Source organism: Bubalus kerabau, chromosome 17 (assembly GCF_029407905.1).
Source record: "Bubalus kerabau isolate K-KA32 ecotype Philippines breed swamp buffalo chromosome 17, PCC_UOA_SB_1v2, whole genome shotgun sequence".
In the NCBI taxonomy this organism is placed as follows: Eukaryota; Metazoa; Chordata; class Mammalia; order Artiodactyla; family Bovidae; genus Bubalus; species Bubalus kerabau.
Genome location: NC_073640.1, coordinates 9105547 through 9120672, shown reverse-complemented (window position 1 = coordinate 9120672; position 15126 = coordinate 9105547). Strand labels below are relative to the sequence as shown.

General features: G+C 47.1%; 1 long non-coding RNA gene across 1 annotated transcript; it reads left to right on the top strand.

Moving 5' to 3' along the window:
- The first annotated feature begins 2526 nt into the window (after positions 1–2526).
- On the top strand, positions 2527–5749 carry LOC129632486 (uncharacterized). Its single transcript, XR_008704552.1, has 3 exons — positions 2527–2700; positions 3953–4144; positions 5351–5749. It is a non-coding gene; the product is annotated as an uncharacterized LOC129632486 (long non-coding RNA).
- The last annotated feature ends 9377 nt before the right edge of the window (positions 5750–15126 follow it).

The following is a 15126-nucleotide window of genomic DNA, read 5'->3' as shown; positions in this document are numbered from 1 at the left end:
TTTTTAATTTTGTTTTGTTTTTTTCAGACTCAAATGAAAGTAAATTGCTGGCTGGTAAATGGACTTTGGAATCAGCCACAATCCAAACCCACATTTTCTGTAAACTTAGGCAAGCGAATTATATCTTCAAGGTGCAGTTTCTGTATCTAGAAATAGAAGTAACAACACATGTATACACATCAAGTGCTTAGTGCAAGCCATCCTTGATAAATGTTGGTTGTAATAGCTTTATCTTTACATTACTCTATTTTTTAAAAAGCACATTCTCAGCAAAATCATAAGCAAATATAAAACGCAAGTTCGACAATGTGATAATGATACGCCAGCTTAAGTGTTTAGGTGTGAAGTGCCCAAAGTCTTCAATTTATCTTGAAATGAATCAAAAAGTAAGACAGACTGATGGATGGATAGAGGGATGGATAAATGGGTAAAATGTAAGTAGAGAGAAATACGAATTGTCAAATCTAGGCAGTGCATGTATGAGTGTTTCCAACAGAATTCTCTCAACTGGTATGTGACACGTTTGACACTGTCCATAATAATAACATGTCAGCAGGAATGGCCTACTACACAGGAATAGGACAGAAGGTACCTGAATCCCGCAACAAAATGATGAGCAAAAGTGACCGGACAAGAGTGTGCAGTGAATGACTCTAGTTTTAAAAACTCAGGAACAGAAAGCTATGGTGGCAGAAATCAAAACAGAGGTTGGCTCTTGATGAGGACAGATTTGTTGACTGGACATGGTTACAGGTGAGCCTTGGGGGTGTTGGAAATGTTCTCTGTCATGATCTGGCTGGTGCTGGCACGTGTGTGTGAGTCCACTGAGCTGTCTCTAATATGTATGCACTTTAAACTGAAATGGATGCTCCACCTTGAGTCAGATTCTGGTTCAAGCAGCCCACATCTTCTGAATGCCTTCCCCTCCCTGTGCCAGGTGGTCTTTCTAGACACTTTCTAATGCATTCACTTGGAAAACCATTTCAAGGAACTGTCTGACAGAATACATTATTTAAGCCTTTAAATGCGATGTGAAGCCATCTCCCTTCTTAGAAAATGACTGTCGTCCCCGAGAGTAAACTTGGCCGATAAGGAAACCACGAAGGTGTGAAACTTCTAGCCTTCTAGAAGACCCTGGTCCAGCACCCTGGGGCCTTTCCCTCTCTCCTTCACCATCAGATGACCCCCAGAAAACAGTGGACACCCTACCGATGTCAAATTTCTGCCCTCCGCTATGAGATTCAGCCATCAAGAAGGAGAGTGGAGAGGCCACCCTGAAATCCCACCACCTATGGGGACAGGGATGTGCTGGTCAAACGCTCGGCTTGCCCTCTCTCCTCTGGGAGATGCTTGAGTCAGGAGACAAACATCTCCCTCCTGTTCATCCCAAGAGCATCCCTCTCCCAGGCTTCTCTACAGCCTGGCCCACTGGCTCCCAGGTGGAAGGTGCATCCAGGCTTGTCCAGGGGCATCCTGGAAGAGGGTCCTGATGAGAGATGAGAGCTGCCCCAGGCCGCAGAGACCTGCTGTACTCAGGTTCCTTCCAAAGAGCCTTTGAGGTGAATTTGGAAGCAGCGCCTCCTGAGTGATGGAACTATGCAATGGTGTCTGGACGGGCAATAGAGAGAGAAGATGTAGAAATAGAGATGAATGAGGATCTGGGAGGGCAAGTCCACCCAAGACCGTAACAACCTGTGGCACTTGTTTAAAAAAATACAGATCCCTAAGTTTCTCTCTAGATCTACTCAATCAGAATCTCTAGGATAGACACCCCAGAATGTTCTTATTTTAACAAGCTCACACTGGGGTTTCTCTTGCATGTGAAAGTTTGAGGATCAAGGCCTCTTTGTAAAGAGTCTCTCAAGGGGAACAGCCCTTTCATTCACCCTTCTACCCACCCATCCATACACACACCCATCCAGCCAACCACCTATCCACACATTCACAATCCACATATGCAGCCATCCATCCATCCACTCACGCATCCATCCATGCATCCATCTATCCACCCAGCCAGCCAGCCAGCCATACATTCACAAATCCATGTATCCATCCATCTATCCACCCAGCCAGCCAGCCAGCCATACATTCACAAATCCATGTATCCATCCATCTATCCACCCAGCCAGCCAGCCAGCCATACATTCACAAATCCATGTATCCATCCATCTATCCACCCAGCCAGCCAGCCAGCCATACATTCACAAATCCTCGCATCCATCCATCCATCCGTCCATGCACCCATGCATGCATGCATGCATCCCATAATTCTCTATCTCTTGTGTGCTTTCTTTGTGTCATGCTACAGACTGCATCTTCTTCGATGGTCAAGGACAATATTTTTCTACACCAATGAGTTTTAAGAGAACCATGCCAACTTAGATATTTTTAATTATAAAATCTTCTGCCCAGTCATAGAATAGTTATTTTTTTTAAAAAAAAAACCTCACTTATGGTAATCTCCCCCTTTCTCCTTACTAACGTACATAAATCTATTTTCAGCTGTCACCCACCATCTATGAAGCACTGCCTGGATTTTAGGAAGAGTAAGACCTGGAACATAACCACTGAGTGTTCGGCTTGAGTCTCTTTCCCAAGGGAACCTGTACCTTTAGATGAAGACACTCGAGTCTCATGGGTCTGCGGGTTGGAAAGCACAGACCTATGGACCTGATTACTTTCCGGGACATCCAATTACAAGTGAGTAATTTCTTTCTCGCAAAGATACTTTGTGGAGAACGCACTATAGATTCTCCCAGGAAGCGATGGGGATTTGGTACCTAAGCAAACCCAGAGGTTCTAAAATTCTCTTTTAACCTTTAACATAAAGTCTCCTAAACATCAATGTGTATGTGTGTGTGTGTACACATGCATGTGTATGTATGTATGTAATAAACACAACTGAGACAGAGATGCAATAAAAGATGATGCCGATTTAACAAGAAAAAAAAATAAAGCCATTAAATTGAAAAGCTAAACACGTTCCTTTAGGAATAACTGCTGGATACCTCAATCCCAGATTCATACAATAGAGTGGCTGATGACACAGGAGGTTATGATGGCTGTTTTGCTGGACTGAGCTTCCTTATTTAGCACTCTGTCCCCTCCAGGTTGTAAGATACGAGACTAAGGCAGAGGCCATTTTTCTCTTTCTTACCCCTGGATCTTTTCCACGCCTGACAGCGCTTGACTCAATAAATATCTGTTAAATCACGGATGCATGTCCTTCCCTGGTAAGAATCTGACAAAATGAGACAGTGGTTGCAATCTCTGACGGCTTTAACCTAAAGCAAGTGGATGGTTCCCACTGGGTAATGGTCTCCTTCCATTTTAAGCATTGACATTGTCAGAGAACAATTCTAGAGAGCTGAAGAAGGCCAAGACAGTGGCTCCTCAGCAGCAGACACCGACGGCTTCCAGAATGCACCACGCCCCGAGGGCTCCACTGGCAGACAAGGAGCCTTGGTCTCATCACCTCTTGTTATTCCGGGGGTGGCCCTGTCTTTGATCTGTGACCCTAATCATGGCCGATTTGGGAGCCCAACATTACAAGTCAGATATAAGCAACTCGAAACATCTAACAAGGGTGCCTGGGATTAGTCTTGCCGTCCCTGTCTAGTCCCTGCCTTATGATCAACAGTGTAGCCCCCTGTCCCGCACACCTGTGACACGTGACCTAATAGTCTGACTCCACCATGCACTGTGTACCCACTACCCGTGGACCTGGGGCACAGATGCCACTCGTGGTTGACCATCCAGAAATCTCTCTCTTCACGCATGCTCTTTTATTCTCAACCTTAGCCGCAAATCAGTCATCTCAGGTGCTTACAGAAATCCTGGTGTCCAGGCTGCACCCTAACCCAGTTAAGTCCTTTTTTTACTGTCCCTCACATGAGTCCAGTAGGCTGAGGATCACTGATGGAACAGCACACCTTTTGCCCACTTTTCTCAGATTCATTCATCTCTGCATTCGGCCTTAGCAAGGTTTCCAGTTCTTCTGATGTTGTATTTATACGGGGTGTGTCATCAGTATCTGGGCCTCTGCTTTACCCTATAGACCTGGACATGCTCTTTGATCTTCAAGCAAGACATGCGCTTTCATGTCACTCTGAGATTCAGTGCTGATGCGTCTGTCATCCTACAGGTAAGTGAGTGGGTGGACGGACGGATGGATGATGTAGGGATGGAAGGATGGATGGGTAAATGAATGGAAGGATGGATGAATGGGTGATTGAATGGAAGCAGGAACAGACAGATGGAAGCATGGATGAAATGACAAGGGGATGGTGGATGGATGGTCAACTGAGTGAAGCCTTCTATTAAACCTGACTCTGTAAACAATTCTCTCCAAACATTTGTTCCCACTGCTAGACGCTAAGTTCCTTAAGACACAGGGCTTGATCTCATCTGTCTTGGCTTTCTCAGGGCCTCACGCTGCACTTCACTAGTGGCAGGTCCAGCAACAGGTGAAAAATACACGACTTTTGAAAATAAATGACTCTAGTTTAATACCCTTATTTCTAAGTCTCTCCAATATCATTTTAAGAAGAGAATTTCTTGACAGGGAGAAGAATGGAAATCTTGAAACAGAAATGCTCTGTTGATATTTTTTTAGTTTCAAACTATACAAAGAAACAGGTCGTGTCAAGTTCTGATAACAAAAATTCTAATTGGAAGATGATATTATTGATCTCAAGGGAAACTGGGCAGATAAGCATTTTAGAAACACTGGATTATTTTGATAGTATGTGTCCAGCTATCACAGAATTCTCTCTTTTCACTGATGAGAAAATTAAGGCCTAGCAAATAATTTCTTCAACATCTTGAACCCAGTCCATATTTCTCTTTGGAATCAAATGAAGGATTTTAAAATTATATAACACTCTTACCCTTTGCTTCTGTTCCATTCAACCTGTTTTCTGGTTAAAGTATTCAAAGTGGCAGTGATGAGTTGGTATCTTTTTTTTTTTTTAATTTTCGGAATCATTTTTACCTATTTGTATTTTTTAAACTTCTTATTCTCTTTTGGGGTATAGTCAATTAAACAATGTTGTGATAGTCAAGTGAACAGCGAAGGGACTCAGCCATACACATGCATCTATCCATTCTCCCCCACACTCCCCTCCCGTTCAGGCTGCTATATAACATTTAGTAGAGGTCTACGTGCTACGCAGTAAGTCCTTGTTGGTTATCTGTTTTGAATATAGCAGTGTGTACATGCCCGTCCCAAACTCCCTAATTATCCCTTCCCTTCATCCTTCCCCCTCTAAGTTCATTCTCTAAGGTTGTGAGTCTCTTTTTGTTTTGTAAGTTCATTTGTAACACTTTTTTTTTTTTTTTTTTTTTTAAGATTTCCACATACAAGGGATGTCACAGTGTATTTCTCCTTCTCTGACTGACTTCGATGACTTGGCATCTTTCATCAAGCTATACGGACCCCAGGGACACCTGCAAAGGCTGTGGTCTTCACGTGTGGGTTGTTTGAAGACACCTGAGGAAAGCTAGTGAGTCCGAGGCTGCACCGCCCATGGTGTGGGGACTGACTCCCACTGCTAACGGGGGAGAGGCTCACCACGATCAGGAACTACAGTTTGAATTCCTTTGTTAAGTACAAGGCACCATAACTTCCCGAACTGGCACAAACGACCTGCTATGAGTTGGAGTAAAGTGTGTTTTTAAATTATTTCAGAACCATAAAACCTCTCCATAGAGAGTGCTTTGAAACTGCAAATTAAATATAGAACATCTATGAACTGTATCCATTTTTACAGTAAGTATATATTTCCATGGGGGTTTGTACCATCTTTTTTGTCTAGTTACACTAGTTAATAATGCAGTGAATTTGCAGTAATAGAGTAAATGTTATTTTGATGACACTATTTGATTAAATTAAAGATGACATTAAAAGGGCCATTTCAATAAAGGACCAAAATCTCTAGAAGTAGCTGGGGCTGAGTGTTGAAGTCAGCGAGTCTGGCGGTCTTAAAAGGACCAAATGGAATTTCCTTCACCGCGTGAATGATGAGCAAGTTAAGGAACAACGGGACGAAATAACAGATGGGAGAATATGAAGGCTTAGATTCCAAGACGCAGGCAATTTTCGTTATTTGAGGCCAGTGTGCCATGGGCAGGAAAACAGCTCGGAAGGCCTTGGGAAAATGGAGACGCGCATTAAGTAAAGCGAAAGTGAGAGGGCGGTGAGATTCCTGGCGAAATGTGCTGATGCGGTGACAGCGAATTGAGTTGTTGCACAAACAAAAGAAACGGGACACCTGGGATCAGGCACGCAGCCCCCTGCAAGTTCTCTTCCGCTAATTCACACATGCACACGCGGGCTCCCCACGCCTGTGCAGGGGAGTCTTTGAGATTCAAAAGGGAGGAGAGAGTCCTAATTATTTCTTCCGGGCCTCCGTTCGGGTGATGCTTGCCAAATAAGTTCTTTCCCTGAGCGAGAGGTTCACGTACATAAATCAAGCGAGTGTTTGAAGATCCCTTGACTTAAGTTCTTAGAGAGAGAATCTATCTGAAGAGACAGTCCCCGGCAACGTGACTGAGTTACGAATCACGGACATCTCAGCTGAAAGAAATTCCGAGATTAAAGGTGTGCGGTGGTGGAGGCCCCTGGTTCCCAGAGACACCTGCCCCGGTGTCTTGGCCCTGAAGACAGGTGACATGTCTATTTCTGCTGCGGGCCACTGGCTGCTGCCAAGTCCAGGCTTGCAGCACCCATGCTGGTGACTGTTTTTTTACAGCTAAGGAGGAAGACAGGAACCTCAGCTCCAGCAAACAGAAATCTTCCTAGGGACCTCTGAAGAATGCCAGGAGATGCTAAGTTTTGCTTAACAGGGAATTCATCTGGTCGTCACGTGAAGTAATTATTTCCTCACAGAAAGGGAGGGAGGTGTGGTCAGTTGGAAAAGTCATGTGCCCCATCTCAGAAAATATCGCCTCTTCAAGCACAAGCCCCTCAGAGTGTAAGATTCACGTGTTTTTGACGTTCTGAGTATGGACATGGAATGTTTACCATCTCCCCAGCAGAAAATCACTTAGAGACAAAGGATGATAGTAAATATCATGCCGGGCAAGCCCATTCAATAAAGCACATGGCTAGCAAACGTTACCATGTTGAGATCTTGAAGGCTGAACAGATCCCCCAAGCGCCAGCAAATTTGTTCTTGTTGAACACACCTCTGTATTTGGAAGAATGGCATTTGGTTGTAAGCGAAAGCAGACTTTCTTTAGGAAATATCCTCTTTTTCAGAACTTTGAATGACTCAAACCCACACGTTTGAGCTTTGCCCCTCGACAGTTGCCGAAAGCGGCTGCAGCCCCCTGCCCATTCCACTCTGACTCTTCTCTTTCTCTCTATGGATCTGCGGCAATGCTTGGAAGAATCCGAATGTCTTGTTTGTGGCCAAAGTAATTTGTAATACATACTCCAAAAAAAAAAAAAGGAAAAAAGAAAGCAGAAGATTCTTAGGGCAGTGACACTACTTTGTACAACACTGTAATGATGGCCCCACGTCGTGATACGTTTGTCCAAGCCTGCAGCCTGAGCATCGCTGGGAGTGACGGCTGATGTGAAGGCTGGACTCTGGGTGATCAGGACGTGGGGGTGCTGAGCCGGGGAGCGTGTGCACCTGTAGGGCCTGGACTAGGATGGGACCTGGGCATAACTCGACTCTCAGTTTTGCTGTGAACCTAAAACTGCTCTACAAGGCAAAGTCTGTTTTCAAACGTGGAAATAAATGGATTTAATAAAAAGCATATTTGAAAAACAGGGTGGTAAGAACAGCCAGTTATCCTACTTTCAGCGTGGCAGCCATACGTAGCGGGGACTTTTTACTATCCTGACCATAACCCACGCTCACGTGCTCTGGTGAAAACAGAATCTCTTTTGGTCCAAGTTCTCTGGGACTCCAGGACCCTTACCGCTTGATCACCTTTAACCCGAGGGTCACCCCAGTGCTCCTCCCGGCCAGTTTCACTGACATTGTACAGCTGACCCTGTACAGGGCGGGAGTTAGGGGCGCTGGCCCTCCAAGCGATGGAAAACCCATGGATTACTTATCACTGGCCTTCCGTATCCACGGTTCTTCCAAACCCAAGATTGTTCATCCAGTGGACTCAACCAACCTCAGGTCATGTAGTATTGCAGGATTTACTACTGAAAAAAGATCCATGTATAAGTGGACTGGCACAGTTCAAAGCCCTGTTGATCAACGGTCAGCTTTGAACAATATACATAGAAAACATCCATTTTAGACTATGAGGACCCTTTGGCGCCTTATTCGTGAAGATACATGGAACATCACTAGAGATCCGGCTCCCTGGCTCCGTCAGAACCAGCCCCTGACACCTAGAGCTGATCCTTCTGACCCTGACTGCCAAAGCTCTTTTCCATGCAGAAGAATCCTGACCAGCCTTTGACTGTCATCCCTCAGTAGAGTTCCCAGTCCAAGAAAGAACAGATGGATCGAGTGCCTGTGCTTCCTGGAGCACTGTCCTTTTCATCATCCTTCCCGTCATCACCTTCAACTCCCACATCACAGGGCTTTGTTCATGGGCCTCGGCTCCTACACTGAGTGGCCCTTGAGGCCAGGTCTGTATCTTAACTGTTCCCACTTCTGTGTATTTCCAGTTTCTGGCATGGGCTTGGCTATCACCAATGCTCCACAAGTGTATAAGGGAAATTGGATGTTTGGGTGACTACATTGTTTTTAACAAGCCACTAGGGTATCAGTACTGATTTTTAGTAAAACACAAGAATTTCACCATTCATCTATCTATACATCATTTATCCATTCAGCCAGCCACTCATCTGTCCAAGTATCCATTCATTCATCCATTCATCCATCCATCCATCCAAATATCCAACCATCTATCCATCCAACTATCCAATAATTGAAAAAAAATGTGCAATAAGACCTACTCTGCCATGCCTTTTTATGGGTGATAAAAAAAGAAGAAAGAAGATGGCTAGAAAATGAATAAGATACAGTCCTTGCCTTGATATATGTTGTCACTGAATAGGAGAAATAATATATGAAAAGCGAGGGCCATGTCTCGTCTTTTTGTCCCCTGTAGCACCTTCCACAGAGACTTTGATTCAGCAGCAAATGACGGTTGAATCAATGAATAAAAACAAATATAAAAGGCAATAAGTGAAAAGTGCCAGATAAATGCTGCAGACAAAATGCTATGGAAGAGACTTCCCTGGTGGTCCAGTGGTTAAGACTCAGTGCTTCCACTGCAGGGACCATGGTTTCGATCCCTAGTCAGGGAACTAAGATCCCACATGCTGCATGACCAATAAAATAAAACAGGTTTAAAAACAAACAAAAATGCTACAGAAGAGTGGAAGGGAAGCTGATCACGTATAGATGGACACCTCATAGAAGGTGGAATTTGAGCTGGGATAGAATGGCAGGCTGGCTCAAATTTGAAAAAAAAAGGCATTTGAGGAAAGTCGACCACTGCCATTGCCTGTCTTGATGCCTGGCACAGAGAGGGACCTTGAGAAGAGTTTTTGCTTTGTTGTGAGGCACCTGCTGGGCTGAGCTGGACGTTAGTGAGGAGGACAGTTTCTGCCCTCAATGAGCCTTGAGGGCCTCGCTAATGTCTGGAGAAAGTCAATGGCAAATGGGACGTCGGGGTTAGAAAGATGGTAATAAGAACCAGAAAGCAGCGATTTAACCCGCACAGAGTGGAGTGGGGTCCTGAAGGGACTGTTGATGAATAGGCTTCTAATTTGACTAGGTTGGAATCGTGTGTTTGCGATTAGCAGCATCTATTTGCATACAATTAGTGTATAAAGCCTTTGAGAAGAGTCTGTTCCCTAAAGTAGGTTAAATATGTCCCCCTACAATTGTGCCTGCGGTATGGATTCATTTCATAAATCCATGATCCTGCAGAGACCAGGGATGGACTTCAGCCCAGTCTAGGTCCAATGGAGAACACGTGGATTGCACTTGTCCTATCTGATCGGAGCAAGGGCCGAACTTCCCAAAGGCTCTACCTTAGGAGGTCGGAGTGTCAACAGGGGTTGGTCATCTTGGGTTGAACTGAAAGGTCAACTCAGCTGACCTCCAAGTCAGTTTCAACGCCAGCACCTCTATTCCCCACCCTCCACCAACTACTCATGGGGGTGGTGGGGGAAAGAGGCAGAATTTTCAAGAAAACAAAACAACATGAGGAAAACGAGGGGCATGTCATGCATGACAGGTGTGGGTCTTTGCTGGGTCAAACATCTCAGGATGCAGGTTCAGGCTTCCCTCTAGTTCCTGCAATTAAAGAATTATTCTGGAAGCCCAGGCAAGTACCTCTGAAGCACAGCCTTACCCTCTCACTCACTGACTGACTTATTCAACAGACGTTTGTTGACTGCTGAGCCTTCTGTTTGGGAACTAGGGCTATATATACTGCTGCCCAAATGTTTTTTTGCAACCCAAACAAACACAGAGCCTATGGAGCTTATTGTCTGGTGGGGAAAACGGGAACTTGCAAATAAAGACAAAAATCAATGGAACAATTGCAGCCTGGTGCACTGGTATCAAGAGGGCAAGGAGGAACCTACTTATTTCCTGCATCCAGGAGGGCTGGATGCCATCAGGGAAGGCTTCCTGGAGGGGGTGACAATTGAGTTAAAATACAAGGAATGAGAAGCAGCAAAGAAAGGGAGGGGCTAACATGAGTCAAGACCCTGTGGCAGGAGGCAGCAGGGAAAGTTCTGGAAACTGAAAGAAAGTTAAGGTGGTAAGAGGACAGAGATTTAAGGAGAGAGCAGCGAGAAATGAGACCAGAGGGATCTCATCTAGGTAGGGCCTAGATCACTGGAGAGGCGGTTGGGGTGACTCAGGGGTCCATCTTTATCCTAAGAGGAACAAAACAATTGGTGTGGTTTACCTGGGGGTGGGAGGCATGAGAAAGACACACCCAGATTTGAGTTTCAAGAAGACCCCTTTGTGTTTGAAAATGGTATGGAGGGGGAACCACTCCCCGCCAGCTTCACCTGTCTGCCCACCCTCGCCACACCCTTCCAGGGCCAGAATGCTGCCACCTGCCCTTGGCAAGGTGGTGCCGGGAACTGCCCCTCGCCCTGGTCTGCCCTGCCCTGCCCTGCCCCCTGTACTCCTGGCTGGCCCCCTTCATGGCTGCAAGAACGTCCCTTTCTCTACTGCCTTCCACGGGCCCCCGTCTGCGGCTCCCACCACTGGCTCCCAGGTACAGGGGACAATCCTCGCCCAGGTAGAATGATCTCCAGTTCCACCGGGGATGACTCTAGAATAAGACCGAAGTCAGGTACGATTGCCACCGCTTCCTGGAACGGGTATCGCAGCTGCTGTCTAGCTGCCGTAACGGAGGTCTGCTGTCTTTGTTTCATCATCCACCCTGCTTTCTCCAGCAGTAACACGCCTTCTTTCCACCATCCCTCTCAGTCCATACGGCTTGGGTTAAGCGGGCCCCCTCCCACAGGGGTAAGGTGACATTCCCTCCAGGTCCAGACAGATCACGAGGACTGGCTCACAGATCTACTAAGGGCCAAAGAGATTTACTAGATCCACTAAGGGCCACAGAAAGTCAGACGCGGGACTTGCTGGAACCGTCGAGAAGGAGACACTCCTTCCCAGCAGCTCCTTGAACAGGAAGGATATGGGCTCATGGTGGCCGTCTCTGCCCTCCTGGAAGGACCCTGTCTGACACTGAAGAGCCAAGCGCAGCTGAGAGAGGGAGTGAAACAGAATGCCGGGCAGGTCCTGTGGTCCCTGGGGTCACGCCCCTCAGCTTCCCACTGCCGGGAACCAGCGAATCCCCCCTTTCCTGGCCTGAGCTTGTGGGGTGCACTTGGTGTCACTCACAAGTGAAAAGAAAAGGGCCAGTCTCACCTGCCTCTTCTCCTCATCTCCTTGCTGTGATTGGTGCCACCCTGAGCACTTCTTGCTGGTGAGGAAGCTGACTGGGGCTGAAATCAAGGGAGGAATTTGAGGAGGGCTGGAGAGAATGCTCTGCAGCGCAGTTCTCAGGCCTTCAGCCGCCACACCCCGAGCCAACGCCTCGCTCGCACGATAATAAGAGGAGGGAGGCAGACCTGGCACCACGAGAGGCTGGTTTTTCCCAAAGGTGTCAGGCTTCTTCAAGTTTCCCAAAGTCCTGGGCACGACGCCAGTAGGTCATTTTAGATGTGTTTTGAAAACTCCCAATTTCATCATGGCAAGGGTCTAAGAAAAGCCATTATGAAAATGCTGGCAGTAAGCAGGACCCAAGCAAAAAGGATCCCGGCTCGGAATTTCTACCCCACATAATGGAAGTCATTTGAAGTCAAATCATTTATGGGTTTAAAAACAAAACAAAACAAAACAAATCTATGTGCTCAGTTGTGTCCGACATTTCTCGACCCCATGGACTATATAGCCAGCTGGGCTCCTGCGTCCATGGGATTCCCCAGGCAAGAATACTGGAGTGGGTTGCCGTTTCCTTCTCCAGGGGATCTTCCCCACCCAGGGATTAAACCCCGTTGGCAGGCAGATTCTTTACTAACTGTGCCACTTTAGAAATTCACAGATTTTATTATCAAAACCTGCGTCTGTATATGTGTGTATTGACTGTGCATGCGGTGTATCTGAATAGAATAAAAAAAATAGACCTGGAACAAGCAGGGTTCTGCTTCGTCTCTTCTCAAATTCAAGCGCCCCTGCTGGGACTCTGCTTTCCAACCCGACACCCGATTTCATCAGCAGGTGATGCCAAACAAGCTCCTTCCTCTCAGAACAGTGGCAGGCCCTGAACATCTGCAGGAGCAAACCTTGAAGAGTGGTCCACTTTCTTTTCCTTCTTCCTCAAGGAAATAACCGCTGACTAGCCAACTCCCCTCCTGCACTACTCTCTACCGTACTCCCCCCCCACACACTAGGTAATGTATTAGGGCTGGACACAAGAGATCCTACACAAAGGAGGGACGGGACAGGCTGGCTAGAATTCATCAGTTACATCTCTCTTTTAAACCAGAACAAAACAAAAACCACATGCAGTATTCATAGCTAACAACATGCTTTCTGCTGTCATGGCCTGGCTTTCCATGCTGGACTATACTGAGGGCTGCTAGGAAAGCTACGAGCCTCAGTCTTCCCATCTGCCGAATGGGAGTATGATACTTCAGTTAAATAATGCATGAAAAGCTCTTTGCAGGCCCCTTGTTTGGCCTATGATACACGATTGATTTTGCTGTGACTCTTAAGACAGAAAGTCCAAGATCCAAAAAGGGACATAGATGTGGAGTGACATGCAGATTGTATCACCGTGATTCCTGAGGCCAGCACAATGAACTCAAACACAGTCTTTCATCACGTTTAAGGCTTTCATCACTCAAGAGGAAAACCTCCTCAGATTTGTGCCCCGTGGGGAGAATCTGGGGTGGCTGTGGCGAGCAGCTTGGAGGAAGCCAGCCCTACACCTCAAAGCTTTGTCCAGATGGAGTTAACACGAGACGTGGAGAGGGGGATTCAAAGAATAGGAATGTGTTCATCTGTGAAATTAAAAGTAGTACAGCATGACATACAACATTATGTGGTGGGGTTCGTCAAAAGCAATAATTAGGCTGAATATGACTCTGAACGCGCTCATAATCAAACAAAAGCAATTCTACTGAATGAGGAGAGCTGATTCTCTTGGGAGGAGAAAAGAGGCCAGATGCTGAGAAATACTGGGTCGTGAGCTCAACAGACTGAGGGCTGGTGGAGATGCAGCCTGGAGAAGGGCGAGGGCAGAGTATTCATTTCGTATCGTTGCCACAGAAATTATTGCTGTTCAGTCGCTCAGTGTGTCCAACTCTGCGACCCCAAGGACTGCAGCACGCCAGGCTTCCCTGTCCTTCACCATTTCCGGGAGCTTGCTCAAACTCATGTCCATCGAGTCAGTGATGCCCTCCATACATCTCACCCTCTGCCATCCCCTTCTCCTCCTGCCCTCAATCTTTCCCAGCATCAGGGTCTCTTCCAAAGAGTCAGCTCCTCGAATCAGGTGGCCAAAGTATTAGAGCTTCAGCATCAGCATCAGCATCAGCCATAGAAATTACCATCAACCCCAAAACAACTCATCCACTAATTGTCTCACCGTGGCTGTGCGTCCCAGGACCAAGCACAGTGTGGCTCGGATGAGTTTTCTGCTTAGGGTCTCCCGAGGCCAAAGTGTCACCTGGCCAGTGTCATTCTTTCTGGCTCTTATGTGGGGACCCTGGGGGAGAACTTGCTCTCACTCCCACTCTGGTTACTGACAGAATTGAGTGCCATGCGGGTGTACGACGGGGGTCCCTATTTCCTTCCAGCTGTCAGCCAGAGCTGTCCTCAGCTTCTAGAAGCTGCCACATTTCTTGCCACACACTGCCCCCCTCCACCGTCTTCAAAAGGACATCACATCCTCCTAGTGCTAGGCATCTGCCCGCCTCCCCTCTGCCATCCCCCTGATTTCCTCCTCCACCTTGTTCTTCGGCTCCAAAGGGCTCTGGTGACTACACTGGATCCACTCCAAAAAAGTCCAGAACCGTCTCCGTATTTTACGGTCAGCTGGTTAATTACCTTAGTTATAGATGCAAAGGTGCTGTGTCAGCCAGCACAACCCAAGCCAGGGAGGAGCACTGGGGGAAGGTCGAGGGCCCACTGGTCAGCCTGTAGAAGGCCCTCGGAGTGGCTGCCTTGAAAAATGGGTGCTGGACCCTCTCCCCAGTTGGAGCACGAAGCTTCCACTGTTTAGACGGGCAGGAGGAGGTGGGTAACAAGCAGAGCAGCTGTGGGCATCTGTGAAACCCAGGGCAGAGCCGTCACGCTTGCCGTTGCGGTTTAGTCATGTGCGACTCTTTGCGACCCCACGGACTGTAGCCCACCAGGCTTCTCTGTCCACAGGATCCTCCAGGCAACAATACAGCAGTGGGTTGCCATTTCCTCCTCCAGGGGATCGCCCCGACCCAGGGATTGAACACGCATCTCCTGCATTGGCAGGCGGATTCCTGACCACTGAGCCACCTGGGAAGCTGTCAGGGGCATCTATGAAGCCCAGAGGGAGGTGTCGTCGGGGCTGGGACCTTTCATCATCTGGGAGGTTTGCAAGAGCAAAACCCAATTAGAAGCTGACTTC